Raw genomic sequence first — 15,332 nt, forward strand, 5'->3', positions numbered from 1 at the left:
AATTTAGGAAGAAATCTCAAAAGCATGCTATTTAGGTGAATAAATGTGGGTTTATGTGATGGAATCCACTCAAATCAAACCAAAATATGTCGTAAAATATGGATTCATCAGTAGCCGTAAGTGATTAACTGATGTCCTCTCATCAAGTTAACCTCTTCCACTGCAGCAATCTACCATGTTGCAAGTGGCTCATGTCCTTTCATCAAGCCACCTCTAGGTTTCTCACTGTAGCAGAAGATGAAGCTCTAAGCAATTCACTCCCCTTCATGACCCTACTAAAGGTGCCACAAACAAGGCAGATCTTCTGGATCAGAAAACGCTGCTTCTCAGACTCTAGCCTTAGCACCACAGAGACCTCACTTACCCACGGTCAATGGGATTTCATGTCACGTATCCAAAGTTGCCCAGGTACTCTATTGGAATCTGTAATGTAATCTCTAGCTTTGGTTCAACGCTATCCGGGTCAGGACTCACACAGAACCCATGTAGAACAAGGGTGATTGTCACGGGTCACCCTCAATTCATAAGATGAAGAATGAGAATGCATAAGAGAATAGAATCAGACATATTGAACTAGAACAGTAATATTATTGATCCATTAAATTCAGCAGAGCTCCTAACCTTAACATTAGGAGGTTAGTGACACATGCTTATAGAAAAGTACTATGGGAAACGTAAGATTGGGCAAGAGTCTCCAATAAGGGTGAACTCTTGTCTATATATACTAATCTGCTAACTAAGAGTTATAAAAATAAGATAAACTAGTCTTGTAGTGCGAAAATCTACTTTTTAGGCCCACTTGGTGAGTGTTTGGGCTGAGCTTGAGTGTCTTCCACGAGCTACTACCCATTAGGGGCATTGAACACTGGCTTGGGACTCCCTTTTGGGCGTTGGACGCCAGCTGCTCCCCTGTGGGCGCTGGACGCCAGGAATGGGACTGGTGGCTGGCATTGAATGCCAGTTTTAGGCCTTTATTTTTAAAGCAAAGTATGAACTACTATATATTCCTGGAAAGCCCTGGATGTTAGCTTTCCATAGGCATTAAAAGTGTGACATTTGGACTTCTGTAGCTCCAGAAAAGCTCCTTCAAGTGCACAGAGGTCAGATCCTGACAGCATCTGCAGTCCTTTCTCTGTCTCTGAATTAGACTTTTACTCAAGCTCCTCAATTTCAGCTAGAAAATACCTGAAATCACCATAAAACACACAAAATCAAAGTAGAATCCAAAAATATGAATTTTGCACTAAAACCTATGAAAATATAGTAAAACTTAAACAAAACATAATGAAAACTATATGAAAATGATGCCAAAAAACGTATAAAATATCTGCTCATCAATTTCCATTTATATTCCTGAGAATTTTAAAGGCTGATGCTACTATAACTCTCCTGATGATGTATGATTCCAACCCAATGTATCTTTTCCTACATTTTTACTTGGAGGGAGACAGTTTTGATTTTATTGACAACATGCTCTGGCAAGAATCTCTCAAATTTAGCATAATTTCATTCTCCTTGTTCAGTGATAAATTCTGAAACTCTATGACTTTTGCACTCTAGAGGCAGTGTGTTAATTACAATTATCCTAAGCTCTTCCTCGTCTTTAAGCCATATATGCTCCCAAAAGAGAGTCTTTTTTCCATTGCCTATGACTCTTGAATAGTTTTCTTTTAAAAAAGGCCAAAGATAGACCAATTCCTTCCAAAGCATAGAGCTACCTACTTTGACTTGTATACTATCCAGGTTGAGTGATTCTTTCAAGTATTATGCCTTAGTACCTACACCCACAGAGTGTCTAGTTTTGTGATAAATCTCCAAAGAGTTTTTAGCGTGAATAATTTGTCCATCTCTTGCATCCTTTTCAGTCCTATCCCTCCTTTATTTCTAGTTAGATAGAGAGAATTCCAGCCAATCTGGTAGCATCTTGACGCTTGATTGATTCTTGTTGTTCTCAAAGAATGGATCGAAGTGCCTCTCGCTCTTAGATTGATGGTTTCCAGGGGCTTGTTGTGGAAAGGAGGATTCATCATGTGGTAAAAGGTCTTCATATATGGGAGGTGGTTCATAAGGGTGAGAAATTGAAATGGTATATATGGAGGTAATTATTTAAAGGGATCTTAGGAATAGTGATGTTGGAATGGTGGTTGTTCAAAGGTTGGTTCATATGGCTCATATGGTTGTTCATGAGACTAATTAGGTTCGTAGAAAGGTGGATATGGGGTTGGATCATATGGAGGTGTTTGGTGGTGGAATGGGACTTGAGAGTATTGTAGTTGAGGACAATATTGAGGATAGGATTCATAGAAATATGGTGGTTGAGGTTCATAACCATAATAAGGGCCACCATATCCATTGGGTTGATATGCACCATAGGGAGGATTGTTATCATAGAGGGGTGGAAGAGGTTGATGACATGAAGGTTGATCTTGAATGTAAGCATCCTCCCTCATTTCGTAATTTCTTCTTTGGTGCAAACCGTCATTAAAATCGCCATTTCCGACAACATTTCCACAATCATACCCCAAACTATAAGGATGAAAATTCATAAAGAAGAGAGAAGATAAAAACAAAGGATATCAAAAAAGCAAAGAGAAACAAACACCTAACTACTAATAAAAATAAGAAAACAACCAAAAAGCAAGCTATTCACAATATTCACATATTAACAATAGCCTATAACAAGCACACATTACAACTCCTCGGCAACGGCGCCGAAAACTTGATGAGGACTAGATTTCGGTTTAGAAATTTCACAAGTTCAAAACACAAGATTCGTTATAAGTATAGTCCTAAACCAGCAATTAATCCTATAAAAGTTTAATAAATTATCACAATTCAAATCAAATAACTGGGAGTTTTAAATCCTGGGTCATTCTCCTACGAAATTGCAACCGGGTGTACAAGTATTGGCTATGAAAAATGAGGTTTTGAATGCAATAAATAAGAAATGTAAATAGCAAGGAATTGAAGAAGCAAACAAGAAATTAAACAATTAACAATTAAGGAAATCACCTAGCAAAGGAAAGGAAATTTAAATGCAAAAAGGAACTTGGTAAGGGTTGAGAGTCAAGGATCACTATACTTGTCGTTGACCACAAACATGATAATTATGAAGAGTTAATTCCACTTAGTCAACTCCTAAACATCGAAAAAAAGGCATAATTGATCTTAATCCACATATTCTAACCAACTCACTATTAGGCTTAGTGAAAGGATAGTGTAAGTGAAAACAAAATCAACTAACAACCCTAAATCACCAATCAATATTGGACATCAATGACTCAAGGTCACCTAAGTCCTCAATTCCAAGCCAAGAATGCAAAAATTCTACTCTACAACTAAGGAAGACATTTTATCGAATACTTAGAAGGCATAAATATAAAATATCATAAATTCTAAGAATAACAAAATCTATAACTACCAAATACAAGAAAACAATAATAATAGCTCAAATAAGCATCAATTAAATATAGAAATAACAAATTGCATTACATAAAAATGAGAATTTAATAATTGTTCATAAACTAAAAATAGCAAAAATAACTAACAATAAAAACTAAGTAAACTAAGATGGTAGAACAAGAAAATATAAACAAAACTAAACTAAAACAAGATCAAAACCTAAAACTAAAGAGAAATTAAACTAAGAAACCCTAAAAACCCTAAAATTTTGGAGAGAAGTTGGAGCTTCTCTCTTTAGAATCACCTAAACCATAGTACTACACTACTACTATACTACTTCTACACTACTTGGTTGATTCCCCTTGAGTCTTGCCTCTATATACTTCAGAAATGAGTTGGACTGGGTCAAAATTGAGCTTGAAATCACGAGTCACGTGCCATTTTAAATAAGTCACAAGCTGTGCACGCATGGTGCGTACGCACAAATGAATGGTGATGCATACATACGACCCATGCGTACGCACGACTTGGCAAATTTCCGAAACTCATTTTCTTCATGAATTCTCTACCATTTTGCATGCTTGAACGAACTGATTCTCTATCGGTAAAGAATTTTTATAAAAATATAATCGCGTTGTAAGTATAGTTCCTAAACCAACAGAGAATCCTTTCGTACAAAAACTTTGGTTGTCACAAGTAACAAAACCCAATAAAATTGATAACTGAAGTATTGAAACCTCGGGTCGTCTTCTCAAGGAATTGCAGGGAAGTATGATTTATTATTGATTATGGAAATTGTATATTTTTGGATTTTTGAAATAAGGAACAAATAATTTAAATGGCAAGAAAAATAAATTAATAATTAGAAAATCTCTTGGCAAGGTATGAGAACTGGACGTCCTATCCTAGTTATCCTTATCAATTGTGATGAGAATTAGATTTTGTTCCCACCTTGTTAACCTCTAACTATGAAGGTAAGTTAAGTGGATGAATCAATTTGATTCCTCTGGTCCTAGTCAATTCCTATGGAAAGACTAGCTTTAGATGGATCCAAATCAATTAGCAAAGATAACTATTATCAATCACAAGGAGTTTGATAACTCAAGTGTCTCCAATTAATCAATTCATCAATTAAAGCCAAGAATATAAAAATCTAAGTAAAATTCATAGATCTGAAATACCTCAAATTGTATTACTAAAAGAAATCAAATCTAACATGGAAATTCATAAATTAAATTGGGAAAATAAATAAAAGGAACATTGAACCTGGAAATTGAGAAGAAGAAATCCTAAATCCTAAAACCTAAGAGAGAGGAGAGAACCTCTCTCTCTGAAAACTACATCTAAAACCTAAAATTATGAATATGAATGTTGTCTATGTTGTTGTTGTTCCATGATGAATGGATGCATTTCCCCACTTTATAGCCTCTAATCTGTGTTTTCTGGGCCGAAAACTGGGTCAAAAGGCGGCCCGAAATCGCTGGGGGCATTTTCTGCAGATTCCTGTACGTGGCATCTGTCACGCGAGCGCGTGGGTCATGCATTCGCGTGGTTTGTAGTTTTTCCTGGTCACGCGTACGCGTCATTCGCGTTCTGCTCAAGGCACGCGTCCGCGTCATCCATGCGTCCGCGTCGCTGCCTTTTCTTCAAAACTCTATTTTTGTGCTTTCCTTCCATTTTTGTATGTTTCCTTTCTTTCCTCCAAGCCATTCCTGCCCTGTAATCTCTGAAATCACTTAACACACATATCACGACATCGAATGGTAATAAGAGAGGATTAAACATAGGAAATTAAGACCAAAGAAACATGTTTTCAATCATAGCACAAAATCATGAAGGAAAACGTAAAACCATGCAATTAGTATGATTAAGTGAGTAAAGAATTGATATAAACAACTCAATTGAGCATAAGATAAACCATAAAATAGTGGTTTATCAATCTCCCCACACTTAAACATTAGCATGTTCTCATGCAAAGCTCAAGAGAAGCTATAAGAGTGAAGAGGAATGGTAAAACTTATGAAATGCAACCTATCTATATGAATACAACTACATGCTAAGATGTTTCTACCTACTTGGTGAAAAGTAAATAAATCTTTCAAGACAAACATAAATCAAATTTCACTAATTCAAATTATACAATAAAATACAAGTAAACTTGTAAGAAGATAGCTCATGAAAGTAGGGAACATAGAATCAAGCATTGAACCCTCACTGGTAGTGTATATGCACTCTAATCTCTCAAGTGTATAGGGTAATTCACTCTAGTCTTTCCTAGTCATGCTTTCTAAACTTTGTTCTTTACCTAACCAATCAACAATATTTAATGTACCAATGCAAACATCATAAGGTCTTTTCAAGGTTGTAATGGGGCTAAGGTAAGGGTGAGGATATATGTATGGCCAAGTGAGCTATAAATTGAATCTTTGAGTAACCTAAGCTATCACCTAACATACATATACTCTATATAACTCTAGAATCATGCCTAGCTACCCAAAATTTCCTACTTTCACATTCCATACTCATGTATAAACTTTTCTTTAATTTTATCACATATGCATTGATTTTTTTATTAACTTAACTTAGCATTGGGGTACTTTTGTCCCCTTATTTATTACATATTGAATATTTTTGAATTTTTTTCTTTTTCTTTTTTTTTCTTTTTTTATATTTTTTAAATAGAAAAATAAACATAACTTATCAATGCACATGGATTTTTTATTTTTATAGTCTCACATGAGTAGGCACCCAAATTTTCAATATTTTATCAAAGTACAAACATAACACATTCCCTTATTAACCCATGTTCCCATAGTTTTTCCACACTTAATTGATACACAATCTCTATCTTAAGCTAACCAAAGATTCAATTGGGGTGATTACTTTTTTTTTCCGCTTAAGGCTAGTGATGTGGTAAAATATAGAACAAATGGGGATTAAAAGGCTCAAAGTGGCTAACAAAGGTAATTAAAATGGTAGGCTTATTTGGGATAAGTGAGCAAAAATAAATAATGGCCTCAATCATATGCAAGCATGTAAATACACTAAATAATGGACATATATAATGGAACAAAGCAAAGATTGCAATCATAGGAAAGAAAATATACAAGAATAAAAATTTATGGTTAAATAATGTAACCATATAAATAAGCTCAAAATCTCACAAGTTGTGTGTTCTTAGCTTTTTAAACTATGTTTCAAATACAACTTCAAACAAGTTTTAACAGAAAAAATTTTTTCAATTTAAATTAGTGAAATACTATAAAAATTTCTTGAAAAAGAAAATATTACTTGAACCAAGTAGTAACTAAATGCATAAAATCAAGAAAACATGTAATCAAATATGCAGATGCAACAATGAACCAATAAAGAAAATAAGACATTGGTGTTGAGAAGAAAATAACTAACCCATGGAGATCGGTATCGACCTCCCCACACTTAAAGATTGCACCGTCCTCGGTGCATGCTAAGATGTGCAAGTGGAAGGGTTGCTTCAACTAATGCTTTTCTCTAAAGGTTGTGCTGATGGAATTGTTTGTCTCCCCATTTAGAAGCTTTCCCTTTCCCTTTCTCGGTGGCCAGCCTGAAAGTAGAGGAAAAGAAGAAAAGTAACCCAGAAAGAAAGATAAAAAACAAATAAAATATGGCTGGGTTAATGCCAAATAATGAGGATCACAATTACATGGTAGTTACAACATGCAATTGAGAAAACAGTGGAAGCAAATGGCATATCAATGTTGCAAAAAATTTGCAACAAAGGGGAAGAGTAGGTAATGAAAGACAGTACAAAATATTACCCAACAGTGTAAAACAAGTCACTAAGCACCAAAATAGCTCAAGAAAAGATGTAACTGTTGAATAAGAAAATTTAACACCAATGGTAAAATAATAAATTTAGAAAAGAAAATAAAAATATGCACAAAATTAAAATGCAATGGATGAAAGAATGCAAATGTAATGAGGATAGAAAAATGAGAAGGAAGAAGAAAGAAATAAGAAGGGGGAGGGAAAAATTAGGATTGGGGAAGAAAAGATAAGATAGTTGGCGCTGATCTGGATAAGCTGTGCGGCGCAGGCGACGCGGACGCGTAGGGCACGCGTTCGCATGGGTTGGGCTATTTTCAAGTGACGCGGACGCGTTCGCATGGAATGATTTGTGCCATTGGCGCGAATGCAGCCTCGCGTACGCACAACTCTCTGTTTCATATTCTCATTGCCAAAATTTAGGGTGACGCATTCGCGTGGGTCACGCGATCGCGTGAATGGCCATATTTTAAAAAATGACGCAGCCGCATGGGGCACGCGGTCGCGTGATAGGGCTTGTGCTTCTAGCATCATTCTAGCCCCACTCCATCATAACTCTCTGCCATACACCTCTTTACGTCGATTTTGTAGGGCCACGCGGTCGCGTGGGTGACGCGGACGCGTGGGAGGCTATTTTCCAAAATGACGTGGCCGCATGATGGACGCGATCGCGTGAGAATGTTTGTGCCTAAGGCATGCCTCCAGCCACGCTTTTGCATGACTTTCTGTTTAATTATCTTTTCTTCAGAACGCACATATGACGTGGACGCATCAGCGACGCTTACGCGTCACATGCGTGTTTTTTTTATATGCAGAATGCAAATACAAATGCAAACTATATGCAGCTAAATACAGAGATTATGAATGAACACTAAGGAAACATAAAATAAAATAAAACTAAGAACAACAAGGAAAGAATATACCATAGTGGATTGTCTCCCACCTAGCACTTTTAGTTAAAGTCCTTAAGTTGGACATTTGGGGAGTCCTTTGTTATGGTGGCTTGTGCTTGAACTCATCCTGAAAATGCCACCAATGCTTGGACTTCCAATAATCTTCATTATTCTCAAGTGAATTTGCCAAGCCTTGAGGGAGTTCTTCACAAGCCTTGAGCTCCCAAAGTGTATCCTCATGTATGCCTGGATCCCAAATCTTGTTTCTACACCCGTCTTCAAGTGGATCATGATGATTCCATCCGGGTGGTTCAGCCTTAGAATTCTCATTTAGACACCCAAACATCCTCCTAGACCCAATTAATTGAGAATTATGCCAACCCTTGTACTTCAATTTGGAACATGCAACCATATTGAACCTTGCAAGACAACTCTTACCACTACCCATCTTCCTCTTGCTCTTATAGCCACAAAGAGCTCTAAGTTGACCATCTGTCTCAAGTAAACCATATTCAAGTAGAATGAGAAAGCTAAGGGATATGAATTTTACCCACTTAAATGTTGTATTGGGTGGTAATGGCCTTTGGGGAGAGGTCTCCAGCAACTTTGGCAAGGTGATTTTAAGCTCCACTCCTTTGTGCTCTTCTTGGACAACTTCCACCTCATTGTAAGCTTCTTCAATTTCAACATCTTCCTCTTGGTAGCTTTCTTCCAATTCAATATCCTCTTCATTGCTTTCCAAGGGCATGGGAGGTTGTGCTTCTTCTTCTTTAATCTCCATCTCTTGATCAACCTCTTCAAAGTCTTTAGCCATAATATGCCTTGGAGGTTGTACACCCTCTTTAGCATCAAATTCAAATGTTTTGGAAGGAGGTTCTATGACTGAACTTTCCCATGGAGGATCTGCATCTCCCAAGTCTTCAACCTCTTATTCTTCTTCAATAATTGCTGCTTTGTCCAGTTATTTTAGTATAAAATTGTACTCATCCTTGATGATTTTCTTTCCTGACAGCTCCTTTCAACTATTCCTTCATCTGCAAGGGTCTCTTCTACCTTCACCTTTTGGGCCTCCTCTTGCTCTAAGACAAGATCAGACTCCTCCTTGATGTCTTCCTTCACTAATTCTTCAACCACTCCTTCGACTTCAAGGGTTTCTACTACCTTCATCTGTAGGGCCTCCTCTAGCTTCTTATGAAGTATGGATTCGCGAAGATGATTCATCTTTCTTGTTCCATATCAATAGCATAATTGGGATCTTCTTGCTCTTGGATTGATGGATGTGGGTGCTCTTCCATGGAGGGTGGTGATGGGATGGGAAGATTATTATGCGGTTGAAAAGGAAGCGCACTAAAGTTTGAGGGTTGAATATTGGAGGTAGAGGGTTAGTCCATGCGGGATATAAGTGCTTGAAGAGTAGAGGTGAGACTAGTGATAGAGGCAAGTGTAGTATGAAGCTTTGTTTGCCCTTGGTGAATAACACCAAGGGTGTTGTCATCCAGTGGAGGTTGGGGTGGATAAGGGTTAGGGTCATATGGAGGTAAATGGTGTAAAGGGGCTTGTGAGTTTGGTGGTTCAAAGGTATGTTGTGGAGGTGGTTCATAAGCATATGATGGGACTTGTTGGTAACTATAAGGGGGTCCACCATATCTATCATCTTTGTAAGCACCTCGGAATGGCTCTTGACCATAGTAATTTGGTGAAGGTTGGTTGTCACGAAAAGGTCCACCATAAATATTGTCTCGACATGCATTGTTGAATGGTCGTCGTCCATGGTACGTTGGGAGGTGTTGTTACCTAAAGGGTTGATTAGGTCCTCGTGGCTCCGTCCATCTCGGATTGTTTTGACCTTGATGCATGTTCCTGTTATAGCTTCCATTCCTTTCAACATTATTAGAACTAAACTCAAAGCGACGGAGGTGAGAATTCATAGTAACTAATAAAAATTAAAAACAAAAATAAAGGCAAATAAACAAGCAAAATAAAATATTTACAATAACCAATAATAAGGCATACGTTTGCAATTCCCCGGCAACGGCGCCATTTTGAACGAACTGATTCTCTATCGGTAAAGAATTTTTATAAAAATATAATCGCGTTGTAAGTATAGTTTCTAAACCAACAGAGAATCCTTTCATACAAAAACTTTGGTTGTCACAAGTAACAAAACCCAATAAAATTGATAACCAAAGTATTGAAACCTCGGGTCGTCTTCTCAAGGAATTGCAGGGAAGTATGATTTATTATTGGTTATGGAAATTGTATATTTTTTTGTTTTTAAAATAAGGAACAAGTAATTTAAATGGCAAGAAAAATAAATTAATAATTAGAAAATCTCTTAGCAAGGTATGAGAACTGGACGTCCTATCCTAGTTATCCTTATCAATTGTGATGAGAATTGGATTTTGCTCCCACCTTGTTAACCTCTAACTATGAAGGTAAGTTAAGTGGATGAATCAATTTGATTCCTCTGGTCCTAGTCAATTCCTATGGAAAGACTAGCTTTAGAGGGATCCAAATCAATCAGCAAAGATAACAATTATCAATCACAAGGAGTTTGATAACTCAAGTGTCTCCAATTAATCAATTCATCAATTAAAGCCAAGAATATAAAAAGCTAAGTAAAAATCATAGATCTGAAATACCTCAAATTGCATTAATAAAAGAAATCAAATCTAACATGGAAATTCATAAATTAAATTGGGAAATAAATAAAAGGAACATTGAACCTGGAAATTGAGAAGAAGAAATCCTAAATCCTAAAAGAAATCCTAAATCATAAAACCTAAGAGAGAGGAGAGAACCTCTCTCTCTGAAAACTACATCTAAAACCTAAAATTATGAATATGAATGTTGTCTATGTTGTTGTTGTTCCATGATGAATGGATGCATTCCCCCACTTTATAGCATCTAATCTGTGTTTTCTGGGCCGAAAACTAGGTCAAAATGCGGCCCGAAATCGCTGGGGGCGTTTTCTGCAGATTCCTGTACGTGGCGTCTGTCACGCGAGCGCGTGGGCCACGCGTTCTGCTTAAGGCACGTGTCCGCGTCAGTCATGCGTTTGCGTCAGTGCCATTTCGCACTAGGCACGCGTCCGCGTCATCCATGCGTCCGCGTCTCTACCTTTTCTTCAAAACTCCATTTTTGTGCTTTCCTTCTATTTTTGTATGTTTCCTTTCTGTCCTCCAAGCCATTTCTGCCCTGTAATCTTTGAAATCACTTAACACACGTATCACGGCATCGAATGGTAATAAGAGAGGATTCAACATAGGAAATTAAGACCAAAGAAACATGTTTTCAATCATAGCACAAAATTAGGAAGGAAAACGTAAAACCATGCAATTAGTATGAATAAGTGAGTAAAGAATTGATATAAACCACTCAATTGAGCATAAGATAAACCATAAAATAGTGGTTTATCAATGATTTTCCTCCATCTTTCCAAGCCATTCTTACCTCCTAAACCTTAAATCACTCAAACAAACATATCAAAGTATCAAACAAAATAAAAGTAAATTAAATTTGACAACTTAAAGCATAAAAAATATGTTTATCAATTAAGCACAATTAGCAGGAAATTTACAAAAGCATGCAATTTCAATGAATAAGTGCAAGTTAAATTGATAAATTATACTCATTTCAAGCTAAAAATTATCATCAAATATGGATTTATCAATAAGCATTGGGTTTTCCACCCTTTTAGCTTACTTTGCATTCTTTTTCCACTACGTTTTTGAATCTCTCCTTTCCAGCTCTATGGATAGTAATCCACGCCCCCAAATATCTACCCAAACAAGTTTTATCTTGAAAATTACAGTAGTTTAAAATATCATTTCTTTCTTTTCTTTTGACATTGTTGGAGAAGACCATCAATATTTTTTCAATTATTACTTTAAGACCCGAGGCTTCAAAAAATCACTCCATGCATTTATTGACCACATTCATCTGGTTTATACTTAGTGAATAATGACAAATCATTTGCAAAGAGCAAATGTGAGATCTTTGGTCCATGTTTTCCATCCTGTATCACTCTCTAATCACCTTTCTCAACATGCTTTTCAATTAATTGCAAAAGCTTGTCCATGACTATGACAAAAATATCTTTATCCTTCTAGAATGAATTCTCTTCATGTTCGCTGCATTGGTTCCCTTCATTGTTAATATGTATGCTTCATCCTATTTCTTGGATTTCTCTTGCTCTTTCATCTTCATATTTTTTCAACGCTTCTATCATAATGTTTGAATTTATGGAATTTAGATTAGGTGGGTCAAGGTTTGGGTTAGGTAGATCTTCCATTTTTTCATCAATTTCTTTAGTGTTGTGGGTAGGAAAGGTATCAGTGTTGTTATAGGCTCAGAAGCCAGGAATGATGTCTGGGTATAGTTCTGGTTGTTGGGGATGGTGTTTTGGGCTTTAGGTTAGTCTACAGGTAAGGTCATTGAAAGATTCACATTGTGGGTTGAATTATTGGCTGTATGTGAATTAACGAGAGGGGGCTCATTAGGTTGTTTCTTTTGTGGGTCAGTGTTTGGGCTTGGTTTATGTTATTAGGTTGGGCTAGGTTGGTGTCCTAGATTGATGGTTCATTTGATTTAACCTTATTTGTGATTCTCTTAGTGGCTCCATTGGACATATGATTTTGGGCTGTGTGTGGCTTCTTATGCATAATGATATTGTTCTTATTCAAACGATTGTGATTTGTCCTATTAACCCCATTAGGATTCGATTCTTTCAAATTGTGAAGTACCTGAAACCTTGTACCTTTCCTAATTTGTATGCCTTTATTGCTTTCACCTCCTACATTCTCATTACCTACTGCTGCATTGCTTTTTCTTGCTTTCCTTTCATGTGGTGCTTTTTGCACTACCATCTAAGGTCCATAGGCCTTCTCTTTATCTTTATTGTTATTACCATTTCTGCCCCCATCTTTTTCATCGCTTTTGGCTTCTGGACTTTCCTCACCTCCTTTATTATAACTTTCTCCTTCTTTATCAGTGGCTTGGTTCGTCATTACTTTTCTATTCTTAAGACATTGAGAATTCTCATGTCCACCATACTGCATGAAAAGGATATGTTGTCCAATCTTTTATACTCCATCATATATTTGACACTATTGATGGAATATTGAGATACCAATAGCTTATTGGGATCTAACTCCACACACAATCTAGCAAATTTATCCCTGCTTTTATCGGCAATATTGGTGTCTCAAGGTCTTACCCACTAGATTATCTACTCTTTGGAGCATATTTTCTTCATAATATTCGATAGCCAACCCAAGAAGGTGTATCAAAGTAGTAATGATTTCAATAATAACCTCAACTGGATTAAAGTTAGGTTTTCAAAACGTTATTGTTATTACCATTTCTGCTCCCATCTTCTCTATTGCTTCTGGCTTCTGGACTTCTCCCACCTCCTCCATTATAACTTTCTCCTTCTTTATCAGTGGCTTAGTTCGTCACTACTTTTCTATTCTTAAGACGTTGAAAATTCAAAATTCTCATGTCCCACTATACCGCATGAAAAGCATATATTGTGTAATCTTTTATACTCCACCATATATTTGACACCATTGATGGAATATTGAGATACCAATGGTTCATTGAGATCTAACTCCACACACAATCTAGCAAATTTACCCCTACTTTTATCGGCAGTATTAGTGTCTCAAGGTCCTACCCACTAGATTACCTATTCTATGGAGAATATTTTCTTCATATTCAATAGCCAACCCAGGGAGGTGTACTCAAGCAGTTATGGTTTCAGTGGTAGCCTCAACCCGATTAAAGTTAGATTTTCAGAACTTTATAGCAAGATAATAATAAAAAAATTTCAAAGCTCTCCAGTTAGAGCGAAATCAAGATCTTCTTGTAAATAAAACTTCACAGTGAAAAGCCACTCCTTATATCAATCACCCCAATACTTTCTTGTTTGCCCCAAATGGCCTCCAACCTCCTACTAAGGACTTCTAGTGATATATGCCCACCCAAAAACTTCACAACGAGGGTTTTCCACCAATGGTGTCTCAAACTCTTCAAAGTAGTGTCATTTATGACAAAGTTGTAAATACCATTAATCTTTTCTATCCTGATCTCCTGGTTCATCTTCTCTCTAGCATTATACTGATTTGAGTTCAAGTCTGTGGTCTTACCTTCTCTTGTAGATTCCTTTTTCTTCTCTATAGAATGTGTAACACGTTCCTCCTCTTCAACCTCTACTATTGAGTTTCGCCTTTCCTTGATTGCATCTCTAAAGGACTTGATTCGCCTACATTCTTCACCATTGTCTTTTTCTTCATCACCTAGCATCAAATCTTTCTCTCACAGAACCATAAACGTATCTCCAGTGAAACTGCCTCCATCGCCTTCCATCCTAAATTTCTTCCCTTTTCGAGCCTCTACCTCTCGGTCTTTATTACTATAGGGGGTCTATGAATTCATGGGAACGTGAATTTCTACCCCAAACATATTTATCACACATAGTGGTAGCCTCAAGTACAGTACACTAATGTACAGAGAGAAAAAAATAAAAAAATATTTTTAGACACAAGTTTTTTTAGAATACACTTTTATTCCTCTCATCTCTTGTTTTTTCACAAGAACTTCTTAGTGTTCTACCCCTTTTTTCTTTTAGCCCAATAAAAGGTCTTTACAATTCTTTTGTTGATTCGGCCTGGAACAAATGTTTCAGCTTCTTGTTTTTCTTCATTGTTTCTTGTAGGGGTGTGCATGGGTCGGGTGAAACCGGGTTTGGTGTGACCCAGACCCGACCCGAAATATATACCGGGCCTATTTTTAAGACCCGAACCCGACCCTAAACCCGATGAAATCTATACACTTTCGGGCCACGATTATACCGGGTAAAAACCGGGTGAAAACCGGGCCGTTAACATTATATTACCTTGATACCTTCTTGTAAGTTAGCATGTAAAAATATCTAAATTTCCAAGACTCCAATCATTATTTGACATGGTAAAATTCACTGGGTCTTCGGGCCGGGCCGGGCCATGCACACCCCTAGTTTCTTGGACTTTCTGGAGTTAGTGGTGCATCATAGATATTATCTTTAATTACTAACTAATATACTAAAAAAATTTAAAAAAAAAGCTTTAAATCACTAACTACAAAACTAAATCGAAAATTACAATCATTACTCCAGAGTAAAAACAAAACTGATCCTAATTAAACAATCAAACACCATGTTCCAAAAAAAAAATTCAAATACTAAATAAGTCA

The 15,332-nt window shown here is 36.7% G+C and overlaps 1 long non-coding RNA gene across 1 annotated transcript in view; it reads right to left on the bottom strand.

Annotated features, from left to right (window-relative positions):
* LOC107634544 overlaps positions 215-15,332 on the bottom strand; it is a 17,939-nt gene continuing 2,821 nt past the window's right edge. Inside the window, exons 3-4 of the long non-coding RNA XR_001618969.2 lie at positions 867-869; positions 215-225 (exon numbers count right to left, since the gene is read on the bottom strand). This is a non-coding gene — a long non-coding RNA (uncharacterized LOC107634544). The remainder of the gene's footprint in view (positions 226-866; positions 870-15,332) is intronic.

The sequence above is a fragment of the Arachis ipaensis genome, chromosome B03 (assembly GCF_000816755.2).
Source record: "Arachis ipaensis cultivar K30076 chromosome B03, Araip1.1, whole genome shotgun sequence".
In the NCBI taxonomy this organism is placed as follows: domain Eukaryota; kingdom Viridiplantae; phylum Streptophyta; class Magnoliopsida; order Fabales; family Fabaceae; genus Arachis; species Arachis ipaensis.